A 13,124-nucleotide genomic window follows, 5' to 3' on the forward strand; every position below is an offset into this window, starting at 1 on the left:
TCAGTGCATTTTTCTTTTTAGTTCTAATATTTCTAGCAAATATGTAGACTCTTAGCCTAAGACAAGTTTCAGTGTAGGGGAATTGAACCAAATGACATGTGGCAGCATGTAGTCTCATCTTTTGTAACATCATCTTCCTGATGCATTACCCCCCCACACCCCCCTCCCCCCCAATGCTTGCAATCACAGAGGCTTATTTTTTGAAACGAAACCTAATTTTGTTTGTCATTGGGATGCGGTTGGAACATCGGCGTTTGGGTTTCAAGACCTCAAGCAGCATTGTGGTTAGCGCAGCTCACATTCATGTCTTTGTATGGACATGTTCGAGGAAAGCTGCTACTTGAAGAATACAAAGGGAACAGCGAAGCAGCGTGCGCGCCAAACTTTTTTCCCGGGAAAAAAATGCAACTCTTCATAGAGCAATGAGATATTTATTACAGGAATATCACAGCACCGTTGAATCCTCGACTCACAATCGGTCAGAAGGTGTTGATTAACCTGCTGTAACAGCATGGCTCTGACGACAGTGCAGACGAATTCGGAGTGCAGCCGAATATTAATGTGCTCAGTCCAATGTGGTATTGTTCATTGTTCATGTTGACGTTTCGCATAAGAAGTAATAATGGAAATAAATTCTTGGAATAAATGGGTACGAAATATGCTATAATGGAATAAAAAACAAGCATTGATATATAAATATTGATAGCGCGCCAATTTATTGCGGAGAACAAACACTCTACCACGATTTGGCTCATATCCAGAGCGACTTACATCTTTATCTCATTACACATCTGAGCAGTTGAGGGTTAAGGGCCTTGCTCAAGGGCCCAACACTGGCAGTGGGGTTTGAACCTGCAATCTACCAAACCGTAGTCCAATGCCTTAACCACTGAGCTACTAGGTCTTTGGACTATGAGAGGAAACCGGAATACCTGGAGGAAACCCACAAAGCATGTAATCATTGGACGCAACAAAATGGCTTAAGGGTTGGGGTTGGGTTCAAATCTCACCTCCATTGAGTGTAAAGTTTGCATGTTTCCTATGTGATTGGTGGATTTCTTCCAGGTATTCCGTATTTCTGTACACTCCAAAGACATGCGGTGTAGGCTGATTGGTGTTTCCAAATTGCTTGGATGTGTGAGTGTGTGTACAGTATATGCTGATGCTATGCAATGAGGATGCACCCCGTATTGTTCCTCCAGCTCCTTGCAATAGTCTCCAGCGCCCCTACGATAATGGATGAATGTAATCATTGTCAAATCACTGTGGTATAATAATAGGAATAAAAGACTGTTCCCAGATCAGTTCACGCCACCCCATCGTGGATTATTTTTCCCTCGTCATGCTTCATTCCTTACCAAACTGTTATGTTTATCATGCTGAGTAACCTAACCCAGTGTTTCAGACATAGGAAGCTGACAGCATGTTGTTATACTAGTCATCTCTGCTCGCCGAAATGTTTTTTAGCGCCATGGGGGTGGAGACGGGGGAGGATCGGTGAAAGAGGAGTTCACAGTCCTGAACTATCTCGTTCTGCCATTCGTGTCAGTCTTTACTCCTATCGCTTCAACCTTTCTGCGAAATTTTCCAGCAGGATGTATTTGAGCATTGCGCCACACTCCACTCCCTGCCATTTAGTTTGCTTTGGAGTGTGCGGGGAATTTGATGTGAGGCCCTTTTAAGTGTCGCACCATGCTGTGCAGCACATGGCTGGCTTTAACAGCAACCCTGACAGCATAATCACAGAGTCTGCAAAAAGGGATGGGACTGAAGTTTTATGAGCAGTCATTAAAAATGTGCACCATCCGTTTTTTTGTTGTTGTTTTTTTTTTTATTCTCTGTCATAAAGTCGACTGACTTTTCCATCAATGGAAAGGGCCACTTTGTAAAGGCATTCACAAAGCACTATAATTTAATCATGAGTTAAAAAAAAACAAAAAACGATAATAAACACCAAACTGCAATTTGTCATCAACAGCTGGATTTCACACCTTAATAGAGTTTTATTGCTGGGTGTCTCGAAAGCGTCTTATTATACACAGGAATAGGTTTTATGCGCTGACAAGCTGGTGCTAATTTCTGGTCGCAAATCCAAGAAAGTGTGATCGAATTCTTCAAAACATTAACCCTGATCGCTCACACGCACTAACGCACCGTTCGCACATGCTGTCTCAAAAGTCTCTAAACACTGGAGGAACTCATGGATGCTTTTTAGGAAACCACCGTGAAGTCGTCTCTCCGCGTTGTAATGTTTTGTGTTATGCGTGTAATTGTTAATTATGTTAATTTCCTCTCTCTGTGGAGACGTCTGGGAGAGAGATCTGTTGGCTCCGCTGCGGAGAGACACGTCTGCCTCGCCATTCCCTGGTACACAGTCATAGTCTCACACTGAATATCCTCATGACCTCACTTTTGGACAGGAAGAGCGCTGGTGATTATGAGGAGACCTCGGGCTCTGACCTGCTCTTGCAGCTTTTTGGCTGATCCGACTAAGGAGGCCCCGGAAATGTCTCCTAACCGCTCGACACATATCGCAGCCCCCACAGCGGGTGAGAGGTGGGGAAAGGGCAAGAATGCGAAATGTCTGAAAAATGTGCATAAATCTGTATTGTATCTCCGCATTCGTGTTCCCTTCTGAATGTCGTTCGACTTGAAGAGGAGTCCCTAGCGGGTTTTTACGCGCCAGACGACACGCCACCTATAACGCCCGCCTTAGCCAAGACCAAGACCAAGGCTGTGCAGACAGACCAAGGGAAAGAATAATCAGCATGGGGGAGTTTTCAGCATTTTCTCTTTTTTTTTTTTCGTCCCCCTCCTTGCTTTTATATTCGTCAGGCCCTTCTCAGACAATGTGACATGGCACACGTTATTAATTCTGGCTGAGTGGAGAGCCTGCCCCACCATCTGCTTAGGTCACTGCTGTTCACTGAGGTCGGCGTCCCCCCCTCCTCCACCCCCCGCCACCCTCTCTCTCTCTCTCTCTCTCTCTCCTCTCTCTCCACTGCTCCAACAGACACCCAGCCTGCGCTGCCTGCCTGCTCTCAGACAATGCAGCCAACCTGCTCTGAGGAAGCAGGGACAGGAGGGGACAAAAAAAAAAGAGGGAAGGGTGGCTGGCGGGGCTGCGAGAACAATGTCAGGTGATTGCGTGGCACAAGTTGATATACATTACAAAAGACTCTCCAGCCTCTTTGTGTAGCACATGCACGCACACACACTCACACACACGCACACACACTCACACACACACACACACACACACTTAACTGCCTTTGCGTTTGAGCTTGGCGTTATGGACTTGCACTACCCCACCCCTCGACGCACACAAAAAGCTTTTCGCGTGGCAAGGCGTGTGTGAGGGTGGGTAGGGGGAACTGAGGGGCGAAGAGAGGATTTACATGTGTGTGTAAGACAGAGAGAGAGAGAGAGAGAGAGAGAGGGAGAAAGGGGGAGAGGGAGAGAGCAAAAAGGGCATCATCTGTTATCCCTATTCCTTTTAAAATCCCTATTGATTGATGATAGTGTTTGGGTGTCTATCTTCCCAAACTGATGGTTAATAAGAAGACTTCTATCTGGAGTCACACACACACACACACACACCTCTTAAGGTTAAGAACATGAGCCTTTAAAGTTACACCAGACATGAAAGATGAGAGATTTCAAGGCAAAGTCAGGTCATTTATGATGTATTTGTTCGATCCAACATTGTTCATGTGCATTGATCCCATCCTGTCGGATTTTTGTGCATTTTATTCTTTCATGGAAGTCTACATGGTTTTCTAACCTTATTTTTTTTTTAATGCTCTGGTTTGACAATAAGAGCTGCTTAAATAATGCTTTAATTCTATGTATTTATAAATGAAAGTCTGGATCGGTACAATTTGTCCTTTCAAGTCAGATACTTTAAGTCCATCGCTGTTAACAGTTAATAGTCATGTCTCATAATAACATATGTTACTAATATATAGATGCAGGAACTGCCCCTAGGATTCCATTAAGACCTTAGATGTTATTTATTACTTCCTACCACTTTTGCTAGGGGAAAAAAAAAAAAAAAACAGTTTTAAGGCATCATCTCGGGCGTGCTTGTGTGTCAGCGAGCAGATAGCGAGGTGAAGGGTGAAAGGTCGAGAGCTCAAAGACAGCTGGTGTCACAAAACAACAGCCGGGTGAGTCAGCTAAGCAACAAGGAGAGAGAGAGAGAGAGAGCGAAGGAGAGCGAGAGAGAGGAAGAGCGAGAGAGAGAAAGAAATTGTTGTACTACATAAATACAGTGTCTGCATTGTAGCGAGCAGGTGGGCTGTTGGGCTTAAAACAATAGCTCTCCCTGTAGCAAAACCCCCAGTGCGTCAGAAGAACACAGAATCTTTGCTCTTCATGCTCTTGTAATAAAACACCACTATTCCTTTGTAAATCCAGTTCACCAGATAACCTAATTTTCCATTTCGGAGGATTTTCCCGTCTTGCGTCTCTCCTCTCGGCTCTCTCGCTTTGGCATCGGAGAGGTTGGCTGACATTTGACTCACGGTGGCTGTGTTGTGGTAATGATCTCCCTTTCCTGAACGGTGAGCTCATGCATCAAAAACCAAAGGCAGATGGCATCCAGTCACCCCAGAACATTCCGAACATTTTGGTTTTGTGGTCTTAAAAAGACAGGAAATCATTCACTACATTCTCCAGTATTTGCCTTTTTTTTTTAATCTCATCACCTCCCTGTGGGTTATTTTTTTTCTTCTGGAATACAAGAGAAGCAAGATTGCACAGAGAGAGAAAGAGAGAGAGAGTGAGAGAGTGAGAGCTAGGAAAAGAGATAGAGATTGAGGACCGGACGTGGTTCCTTGGCTTTGAAAGCATAACATGGAAAGAGTGAGATTGACCCAGTCGCCTCTGCCAAAGCTCTGATAGACCCTCTGCGTTTTTCCATTGTTTTCATTTGCCTGTTTTTTCTTTCTTTCTTTTTCTCTGTTTCCACTTAATGAATTTTAACGCCGGATTCCTGCCTTGGCTCCCACTTCATCTGACTGGGATACATTCTGAGAAGGAAGCTTTTGATGCAATCAGTTTGGAGAGATGAAAACATCCGAGATTGCATCACATTTCTGGATAAACAACCCGACCGAGCAATGTTTTGGTGGTTTATAGAGTTTATAGAGATACAGGGATGCACGGTGTAAGCAGACACAGACACAGATCAGGCAGAACATTGAAACCGTTAACATTAAAACCACCTAGGTTTTGGGTTTCCCTTGGGCCAAAAGCACAACATTGACCGCTCGGGGTCTGGCTCCACAGGGCCTCTGGGGGTGTGCTGTGGTGTCTGTCAGCAGGATGTTGGCAGGGGATCCTTTGGGTGCTGTGGATTGCAGGGTGGGGTCTCTGTGGAGCGGCATTGTTTGTCTGGTGCATCCCATGGGTGCTCAGTCACATTGAGATCTGGGGAGTTTGGAGGCTGAGTCGGCAGCCTTGGGCTCTTTGCCTGCTGTGTTGCAGCGGGTCTTCTGGTTCTATTATAACCAGCAGTGACTTTTTCAGTGATTTATTTGTATATAATGGTACACTCTGTCTTGTTGACCCCTTCACTTGGTTTTAATGTGTGTAGTTTGCAACGTGCAGAAGCGAGAGACTGGATGAAAAGTGTGTCAAATCTGTTTCTACTTTTTTAGGTGCAAATCCAAGAACTGTAGCCAGAATTCACCAACAGGGAATTGTTCCTTGTAATTGCTCACACTTACACAAACGAGTAATAACCGAACCAAGGTCAGAGAGCCGAAAAAACAAACAGGGAGCCTCGAAACTTTACTTAAGTTTTTTCCATGTGTGACACTTTTTTACTTCTACTCAGCACATGGTTTTGGTGAAATACCTGTACTTTTACTCCCTACATTTTAAACAGCAATCACACAAAAGTGCAGTGATTTTCCAATCTAAAAATAAGCGTTTACGCTGTCACCGAGTTACACCCCATGTGGCAAGGACAAGAACAAAACAATTCCCCCGGCCTGAGCAGACCAAGTGTACAGAATGACTGGCAGGTCATTATGAAAGCACAGATTGGTTAGCGCACCAACGTGATTGATGGTTACCTGGCCAACAGGTCCCGCCTACTCGGTCTCTTAGACTCCTTTTTTAAGAATCTTGAACAGTTCGTATTTGTCAAAGTATGATTAGAAGTGTGCTAGCTAAGTATAGTAGTTTAGTAGTGAGCATAAGGTTTTGTAAAGTTTTATACATTTATGCCCAAAACAAGCCTATAAATATAATGGTTCAGTATGCTTGCAGTATGCTTCCATATTTAATTGCATTATACATATACATCATACATTACATGTATATAAGCTAACATAGTAACGAGAAGTAAAGACGGTAAAAGTGCTATATATTTTTTTTTTTTACTTAATCATTTGTTAATGATTCTTTTATGTGTGTATGTGTTTGGTTGTATGTAAGTCCATATGTACAGTATATTTAGGAAAGTAATTCCATTTCCTAATATTTGCAGAAATTGGACGATATTCTTTATAGTTTAGTTGGATCCTTATTACTGTTATCATCTATTGTTATGTATGGAATTATTTGTAAAGTAAAGTCAAGTAAAGTAAAAACATTGTCAAAACAATGCCATACACGCAGTTTTGTATTTTTAAGTTAATGTCATATCTTGTTGCTATTAATCTCTTCTAGATGTACAGCATTAATGTTAGAAACAGCAACAACTTTTGTTGTGTTTAAAATACTGTAAAATTTATCAGTAATCCAGAATTTTTTTTTTTTTATCTCTGTAGAGTACTTAAATTAAATTTTAGAGCACATACTTAGTACCTCAATTTGAGTAGAAGAATTGAAGTGGTACTTTAATTTGTAGTGAAGTACATTTTTGGACAAGTACTTCTCCTAGAGTGTTGAGTTTGTGTACTTCTGATGCCTCGAACACACTACACACATTACATTACATTCCAGCATTGGGCAGATTCCCATATACAGCCATGTATACAGCCTTATACTTACATTTTTATTTCATTGTATACCTGAGCAGTTGAGGGTTAAGGACCTTGCTGATGCGCCCTACAGTAGAAACTTGGTGGTGATGGGGTTTGAACCTGGGCCCTTCCCATCAGTAGTCCAATGCCTTAACCACTGATATGAACAATCAGGGAAGGACAAACGGTCCTAAAACAACAGACTCGGGACCCAGAAACCAAAAGAGGGAAATAAGGAAATAAGAAGTTGGTGGGTGGACAGTTAAGAAGAAGTTGAGGAATCTTGGCCCATAAGGTCTGTGAACCCTTTTAAGGTCACCCCCTATTTCCTGAACTGCTCACATTGCAAAGTTCTAGAGTTCCATTCTTCAGCTCTTCCACCCACTCGTTCTTTCCTTCTTTTTTACTACGGAGACACCAAACAAGCTGATAAAATCGAGTAGACCAGAGACGCAATAATAATAATACGGATGATATGAAGCGAAAATGTGAGATGAAGAAAGACGTAATGGGGGAAAAAAAAAAGAAGGCGATGGAAATATATTAAAAACAGCATGAGAAAGTAGGGGGGAAAAAGAAGGTCTATCAGATATAATTTATCGTGTCCTGTGGCACGTTCACTGACGTGCCTCTCTTTACCGGCCTATTGTTCATTTCCTCACTCTGTCACTATCCATTGCTGTTCTTCTGCAGATCAGGTCTGTGCATTACAGCCGATGAAGAGATTAGAAAACAGGGCTGTGAAAGCTCCCCCCGCACTAATTCCCCAACCCCGGCTCACGTTACATTCCCGGCCTTTTCTCTCTCTCTCTCTCTCTCTCTCTCTCTCTCTCTCTTTTTCAGCCAACTGTCCCCCTTTAACTCCCAGCTCCATGTCCCTCCCCCAACACGCACTCACACAAGATGTGAAAAGATTACCCAAGCACACTTAATCTCTGTTGTTTTAACAGTGCTTCGAATTGGGGCCTGATTCATCCAAATATTGTTGAAAGAAAGGATAACAAATAAAGCGGGATTGCTGTATAAATTCTCTGGGTGCCCACATTTTTTAACAATGCCTCATAAAACACTGAAAGCAACAGGCTGTTAAAAAAAAAAAAAAAAAAATCGAGCCTTTTTCTGGACTTTCAATCTGGCTGTGCCGCAGATGGGGTGTGGATGAGTTTCTGACACTTCAGTCGGCTGCCTTTGGGAAAAAACAAAATGGGTTTAAATGCGTACAAAGTTTACATGCTGAAACCATTCCCTCCCGGATCTCTTCCTTCAAATAGACCGTTACCTTATTAACCTCCGAGAAGTGGTGTATCTGAAGCATATTATTCATTGCTGCTCCTCTGTGCTGCAGTCAGCAGACTCAGCCAACACCGGTGCTATGATCATGAGCAGTGGCGTTCCAAACCAGAGATGACATCACTCCTTCAACCCCCCCCCCCCACCCCTTCCACCACCACCTCTCCCCATCTTCTCAAACAAAGATCGGTCCAAACCCAGGCCTGTAATTACAGGCTTAATCTGTGTGCTGCCAGGGGCAGAATAAAGCTCTGGTCTGGGCTTTCGCCAGCCTCGCAAAACATGTGCTCCGAGTTTAGGCCACAGACGTAGAGCTAGCAGTGGAACGGTCAGTCTCTGTGAAAGACAGCGAGTGGGTGGGACGGCCTCATTCATCCTGAAGCGATACATCATTCACAGCTGATCCTGTTTCTTCAGTCGCGTTGGGCAACCTGCCCGATTTCTGTCAGACATAGGATAAGACATGGACTTTTCAAATCCTGAAATCATAAAGCCGTAACTTTTCTCTTCTCACAAAAGGCAAACACTCTATTCATCCACTTCTGCATAGTATAATTTTATGATCCCTGCATTTTGACATCAAAAGGATTGTTATGCATTTACATGCTTTTTGTCACGAGTCATGGGTGGATCAGTACTGATGATTGTTTTTTTGCCGGTACACGATTGAAAGATACATGACCACATTAAAATGTTTAGGAGTTGCTTCTGACTTTGAAGTTCCTCTAGTATTCTGAACTAAATAATGTTGCATTTTGGGTAACATTTGTTACATCGGGTGCCATTTGTAACCTGAAGATAAGGGAAGATTATCGTGGTTGATGAGTTCCCACACAGTAACACTGTGGTCTCGCAAATCCGGGGTTGAGGGTTCGATGCCCGCCTTGGGTCCGTGTGCATCAGATTTACATGTTCTTCATGTGCTCTTGGTGGGTTTGTTCCTACTGTCCAAAGGCATGCAGATTAGGCTAACTGGCATTCCCAAATTACCCGTAGTGTGTTCGTGTACCCTGCAATGGACTGGTACCTTATCCAGGGTGTACTCTACATTGTGCCTGAAGTCACCTGTGATTGGCTCCTGTCCCCCCCGTAACCCTGTAGAGTTTAAGTGGTATATAAAATGAAAAAGTAGCAACATTTTCACCAGTCATCTATGCGAGCTTGGCGTTTTACTGGTAATTCATTAAACAATAAAGAACAACGCTCTGAGACATCTTGACTACAAGTCATAACAAAGCCTACAAGTTTCCTTAAAGCACCCTGAATGTGTCATTTCAAACCTTGAACATAGTATACACTCAACGATCTCTTTCTTACCCCGAGAATACACAGCAGTACACGGCTGAGGGCCTCACAGTTGGAGTCTTTTTTTTTCTGACTTTCAAGAGGTTTTGATGCTCATGGAGGAAAATTCTGACTGTTCTTTGTGTATGCATCAAATAGAAATGTGGTTCACAAAGTTTCTGGCTTGCTATGCATGGTAAGGAAAAGGGCTTGGCAATCTTAGCGACTCTCGGAGAAGAGCTGTCGCTCCAGATTATCAAGAGGAGTCGGTTGAGGTGGTTCGGGCAACTTGTGAGGATGTCCCGTGATTATCTGCCATTGGAGCTGTATCGGTTAAGCCCTATTGGATTGCGATCATGGGGAAGACCCAAGCCATGCTACGGAAATTATATCTCACAGTTGGCTTGGGAACATCTGGGGATCCCCCAAGTGGAGCTGGCGTCTGTGCTTGAGGTCTGGGCTAACCTTTTCAGTTAGTTGTCTAGAAACCTTTCACCAAAAGTAATTAAGAAAAATGAATAAATGGATTGATTGATGGATGTATGGATGCAAGTTGAAGTGTTGTTGACAGATTTTCCTATTTATCATCTGACAGTGACAATCATACTGATTCACACAGTTAAATTATTTTCCATACTCTTTAGCGTACATTGTGCGGTTTGGGGCATTTTATTTAAATGTGTGCAAGAAGGCCACAAACTGGTCCAAAAATCTGAGCTTTAAATAGCAAGTTAGATATCATAAAAGTTAATTGTTTCTTTATAATACCGACTGATATCAAAACATTATTCTTGTCGAGAATTTATTCACAATAAAACCTAAAATGAACTAAATTTACAACTACAGTCTGGTTTACTGTGTATCCAAGGCAACATGTGTGTGTTCAAGCATGAACTTATTAACTCTCCTCGGTCCAGCCGAGCCAGTCACGTTGCAGGACGAGCTGAAACAAGCCAGCGATGGACGGCACCATATTCCATGCATAGATCCAATAGTCCAGTTCTTTCCTCAGCTTCTGCCAGTTCGTATAATGTTCTGTTCTCCACTGTGCTTTAATGTGTCAGTGGCTAAAGCGCTGTTATGCATTTGTTTATACTGTAGGTCTGCGCACAAGTAAGAAGTGAGAAGATAGTGAGGAGACTGGATCATGTGACCCACTGAGCATTGAATCCTTGTGATTATTGTGCGTGATTCTGGATTGTTGACTTTCGACCATTATTGGTAGGAAGATCAGACCTCTAATAAAAAACAAATATTTTGCTGTAAAGAATGGTTCATGAAAACAAATCGATGTCCAAAGTACTCCATTTCCATTGGACGCAACCTCTGAAACCCCCAACAGCGTTTCAGAGAATAGATTTTTTTTCCCCTTGTCTACCGTTTATTCTTTGTTTCATAAGTCCTTGATTAACTGCAAGCTTTTTTTTTTCTCTCACAGAAATATTTGGCTCTAGGAATTTAAGTGGCGTTCGCTGCCATTGTACACCACCTCCTCATCCACAATCTTCTCACTCGGCCGCCTGGAGGCTTCCCCGTTTATTGTTATTTTCTTCTTGAGGTCAAAGTTACACGCCTTTGCCAGGAAATATGAATAAAAGTCAATGGAACTCATAAAATAACAAGGTTAAAGAGGTTTCAATGGAATTTACTGTGGATGATTGCTGTGATATGAAGTGGAACTATTTTCATGGCTGAAATTGTCAGCTTTTAATGGGAGACATCTTCCTCGGTCTGTTCTCAGTCAGGATGGATGACCACGCTGAGGTTACTGCGAGATATTTGACCAAAATTGTACGCCAAGACAAAAGACTACAAGGGTCCGTATAAGAGAGACATATTCCTTACAGCAGAAAGCTAATCATTCCCTTTATTACTTACTGTGTTTAATATTTTACTGCAAACTCTTAATGGATTAAAACCTGTCGAGAGTTCTTTGAACTGTTAAGGGTTATTAACAATCCCCATAGGAACAACTGAATAACCTTAGATTGAACCTTCTTTCTCAGAGCACAGAGACATTTTCACACCTCTGTATTATTATTATTGTCCTAACCTTTAAAAAAATAATGCTATATTAACTATTCAATATTGCACAGGTTCTGTCGTGATCCTTGGCCATTTGTTCCATAATGAACATGAATTTCAGTGTAAAATTAGGCTTTCAATTATTTCTGTCAAGTTGTCATTTCCGTAAGACAGAATAATTGTACAACACAATACGCACATACGCACATTATGACCACTGTTGCCATATTCCATGACCTTGTTGCCAGTTCATCGTTTTCCCTTGCTTGGACCACGGCAGACTGGGAATATCCCATAACACCTGCTGTTTTGGAGTTGCTTTAACCCAGTCGTCTAACCAGCACAATTTGGTCGTTGTCAAAGTCATTAAAATCCTTACCCTCGCCCTTACCTAACCTCAACAGGGTTGTGGGCTGCTAAGGCTCACTGATGCATGTATGTGATCCAATACAAGGGCCAATGTTGCTCAAACATCAAGAATTTGGGGGACAAGCTTTAATTTATTTTGGGCTTTCTGAAATGACCACATGGTCAAAAATATACATGATCAAACATACATTAAGATTATGAATTCAGTGATGGGCGGTATGGTGGGTTAGCACTGTCGCCTTGCACTTCAAGGGTCTAGGTTCGAGTCCCAGCCAGGAGTTTGTATGTTCTCCCCGTGCTTGAAGGTTTCCTCCGGGTACGCCGGTTTCTTCCCACAGTCCAAAGGCATTTAGATTAGGTTAATTGTCATTCCCAAATTGCTCGTAGAGTGTGAATGTGTGTGAATGTGTGTGTGAGCCCTGCGATGGATTGGCCCAAACTTTTGCCCCAAGTCTAGTGGGGTAGGCTCCAGGCCCCCTGAGACCCTGTATACAGAATTAAGCGGTATAGACGATAAGTGTATATTGTCTCTGAAATCTCATTCAATAAATTGACCAACACACAGTAAAATTGGAAAGTCCAAGGAGCTCAGCGCAGACCTGAGAAAGAGGATGGTGGATTTACACAAGTCATGAAAAAGTCTCTTGAAACCCTTTACACAACTACAGATCCAAACAACTGTACCTAAGTACAAGTTATTGGGAGGTGCAGACTCTGTGTCAATGTTTTTAAGAAGACACAAACTGTCATCTGCAGCTGAGTGGAAATTAGTTTGGATGGTAAGGCACAAACCAGGAACCACAAAGTCACAGACCTGCGATGAACTGCAACCTGCTGGAACACCTGTCTCACTGTCTACACTCAAGTGGACTTTACATCACCATGGAAGCTGTTGTTTGAGAAAGACGTTCCTACTCAAGAACTGACACCTTCAAGTTCAACGATAGTTTAAAACCACATGGATAAGAGAAAAAAAGCCTTCTGGAGGAAAGTTTGACCTGCGGTATGTTTGAAGACACAAAGGTGAGGCATTCAAACTCAAGAACGCCATACCACCTGTTGAGCATGGTGGTGGTAGCATCATGTTTTGGGGCTGTCTTGTTGGTGCAGTGCGAATAATGAAGAAGGAGGACTACATTAGAGGTTTTGAATCTAACTTCTAGAGTACAAACTACAGTA

This window comes from Clarias gariepinus, chromosome 1 (assembly GCF_024256425.1).
Source record: "Clarias gariepinus isolate MV-2021 ecotype Netherlands chromosome 1, CGAR_prim_01v2, whole genome shotgun sequence".
In the NCBI taxonomy this organism is placed as follows: Eukaryota; Metazoa; Chordata; class Actinopteri; order Siluriformes; family Clariidae; genus Clarias; species Clarias gariepinus.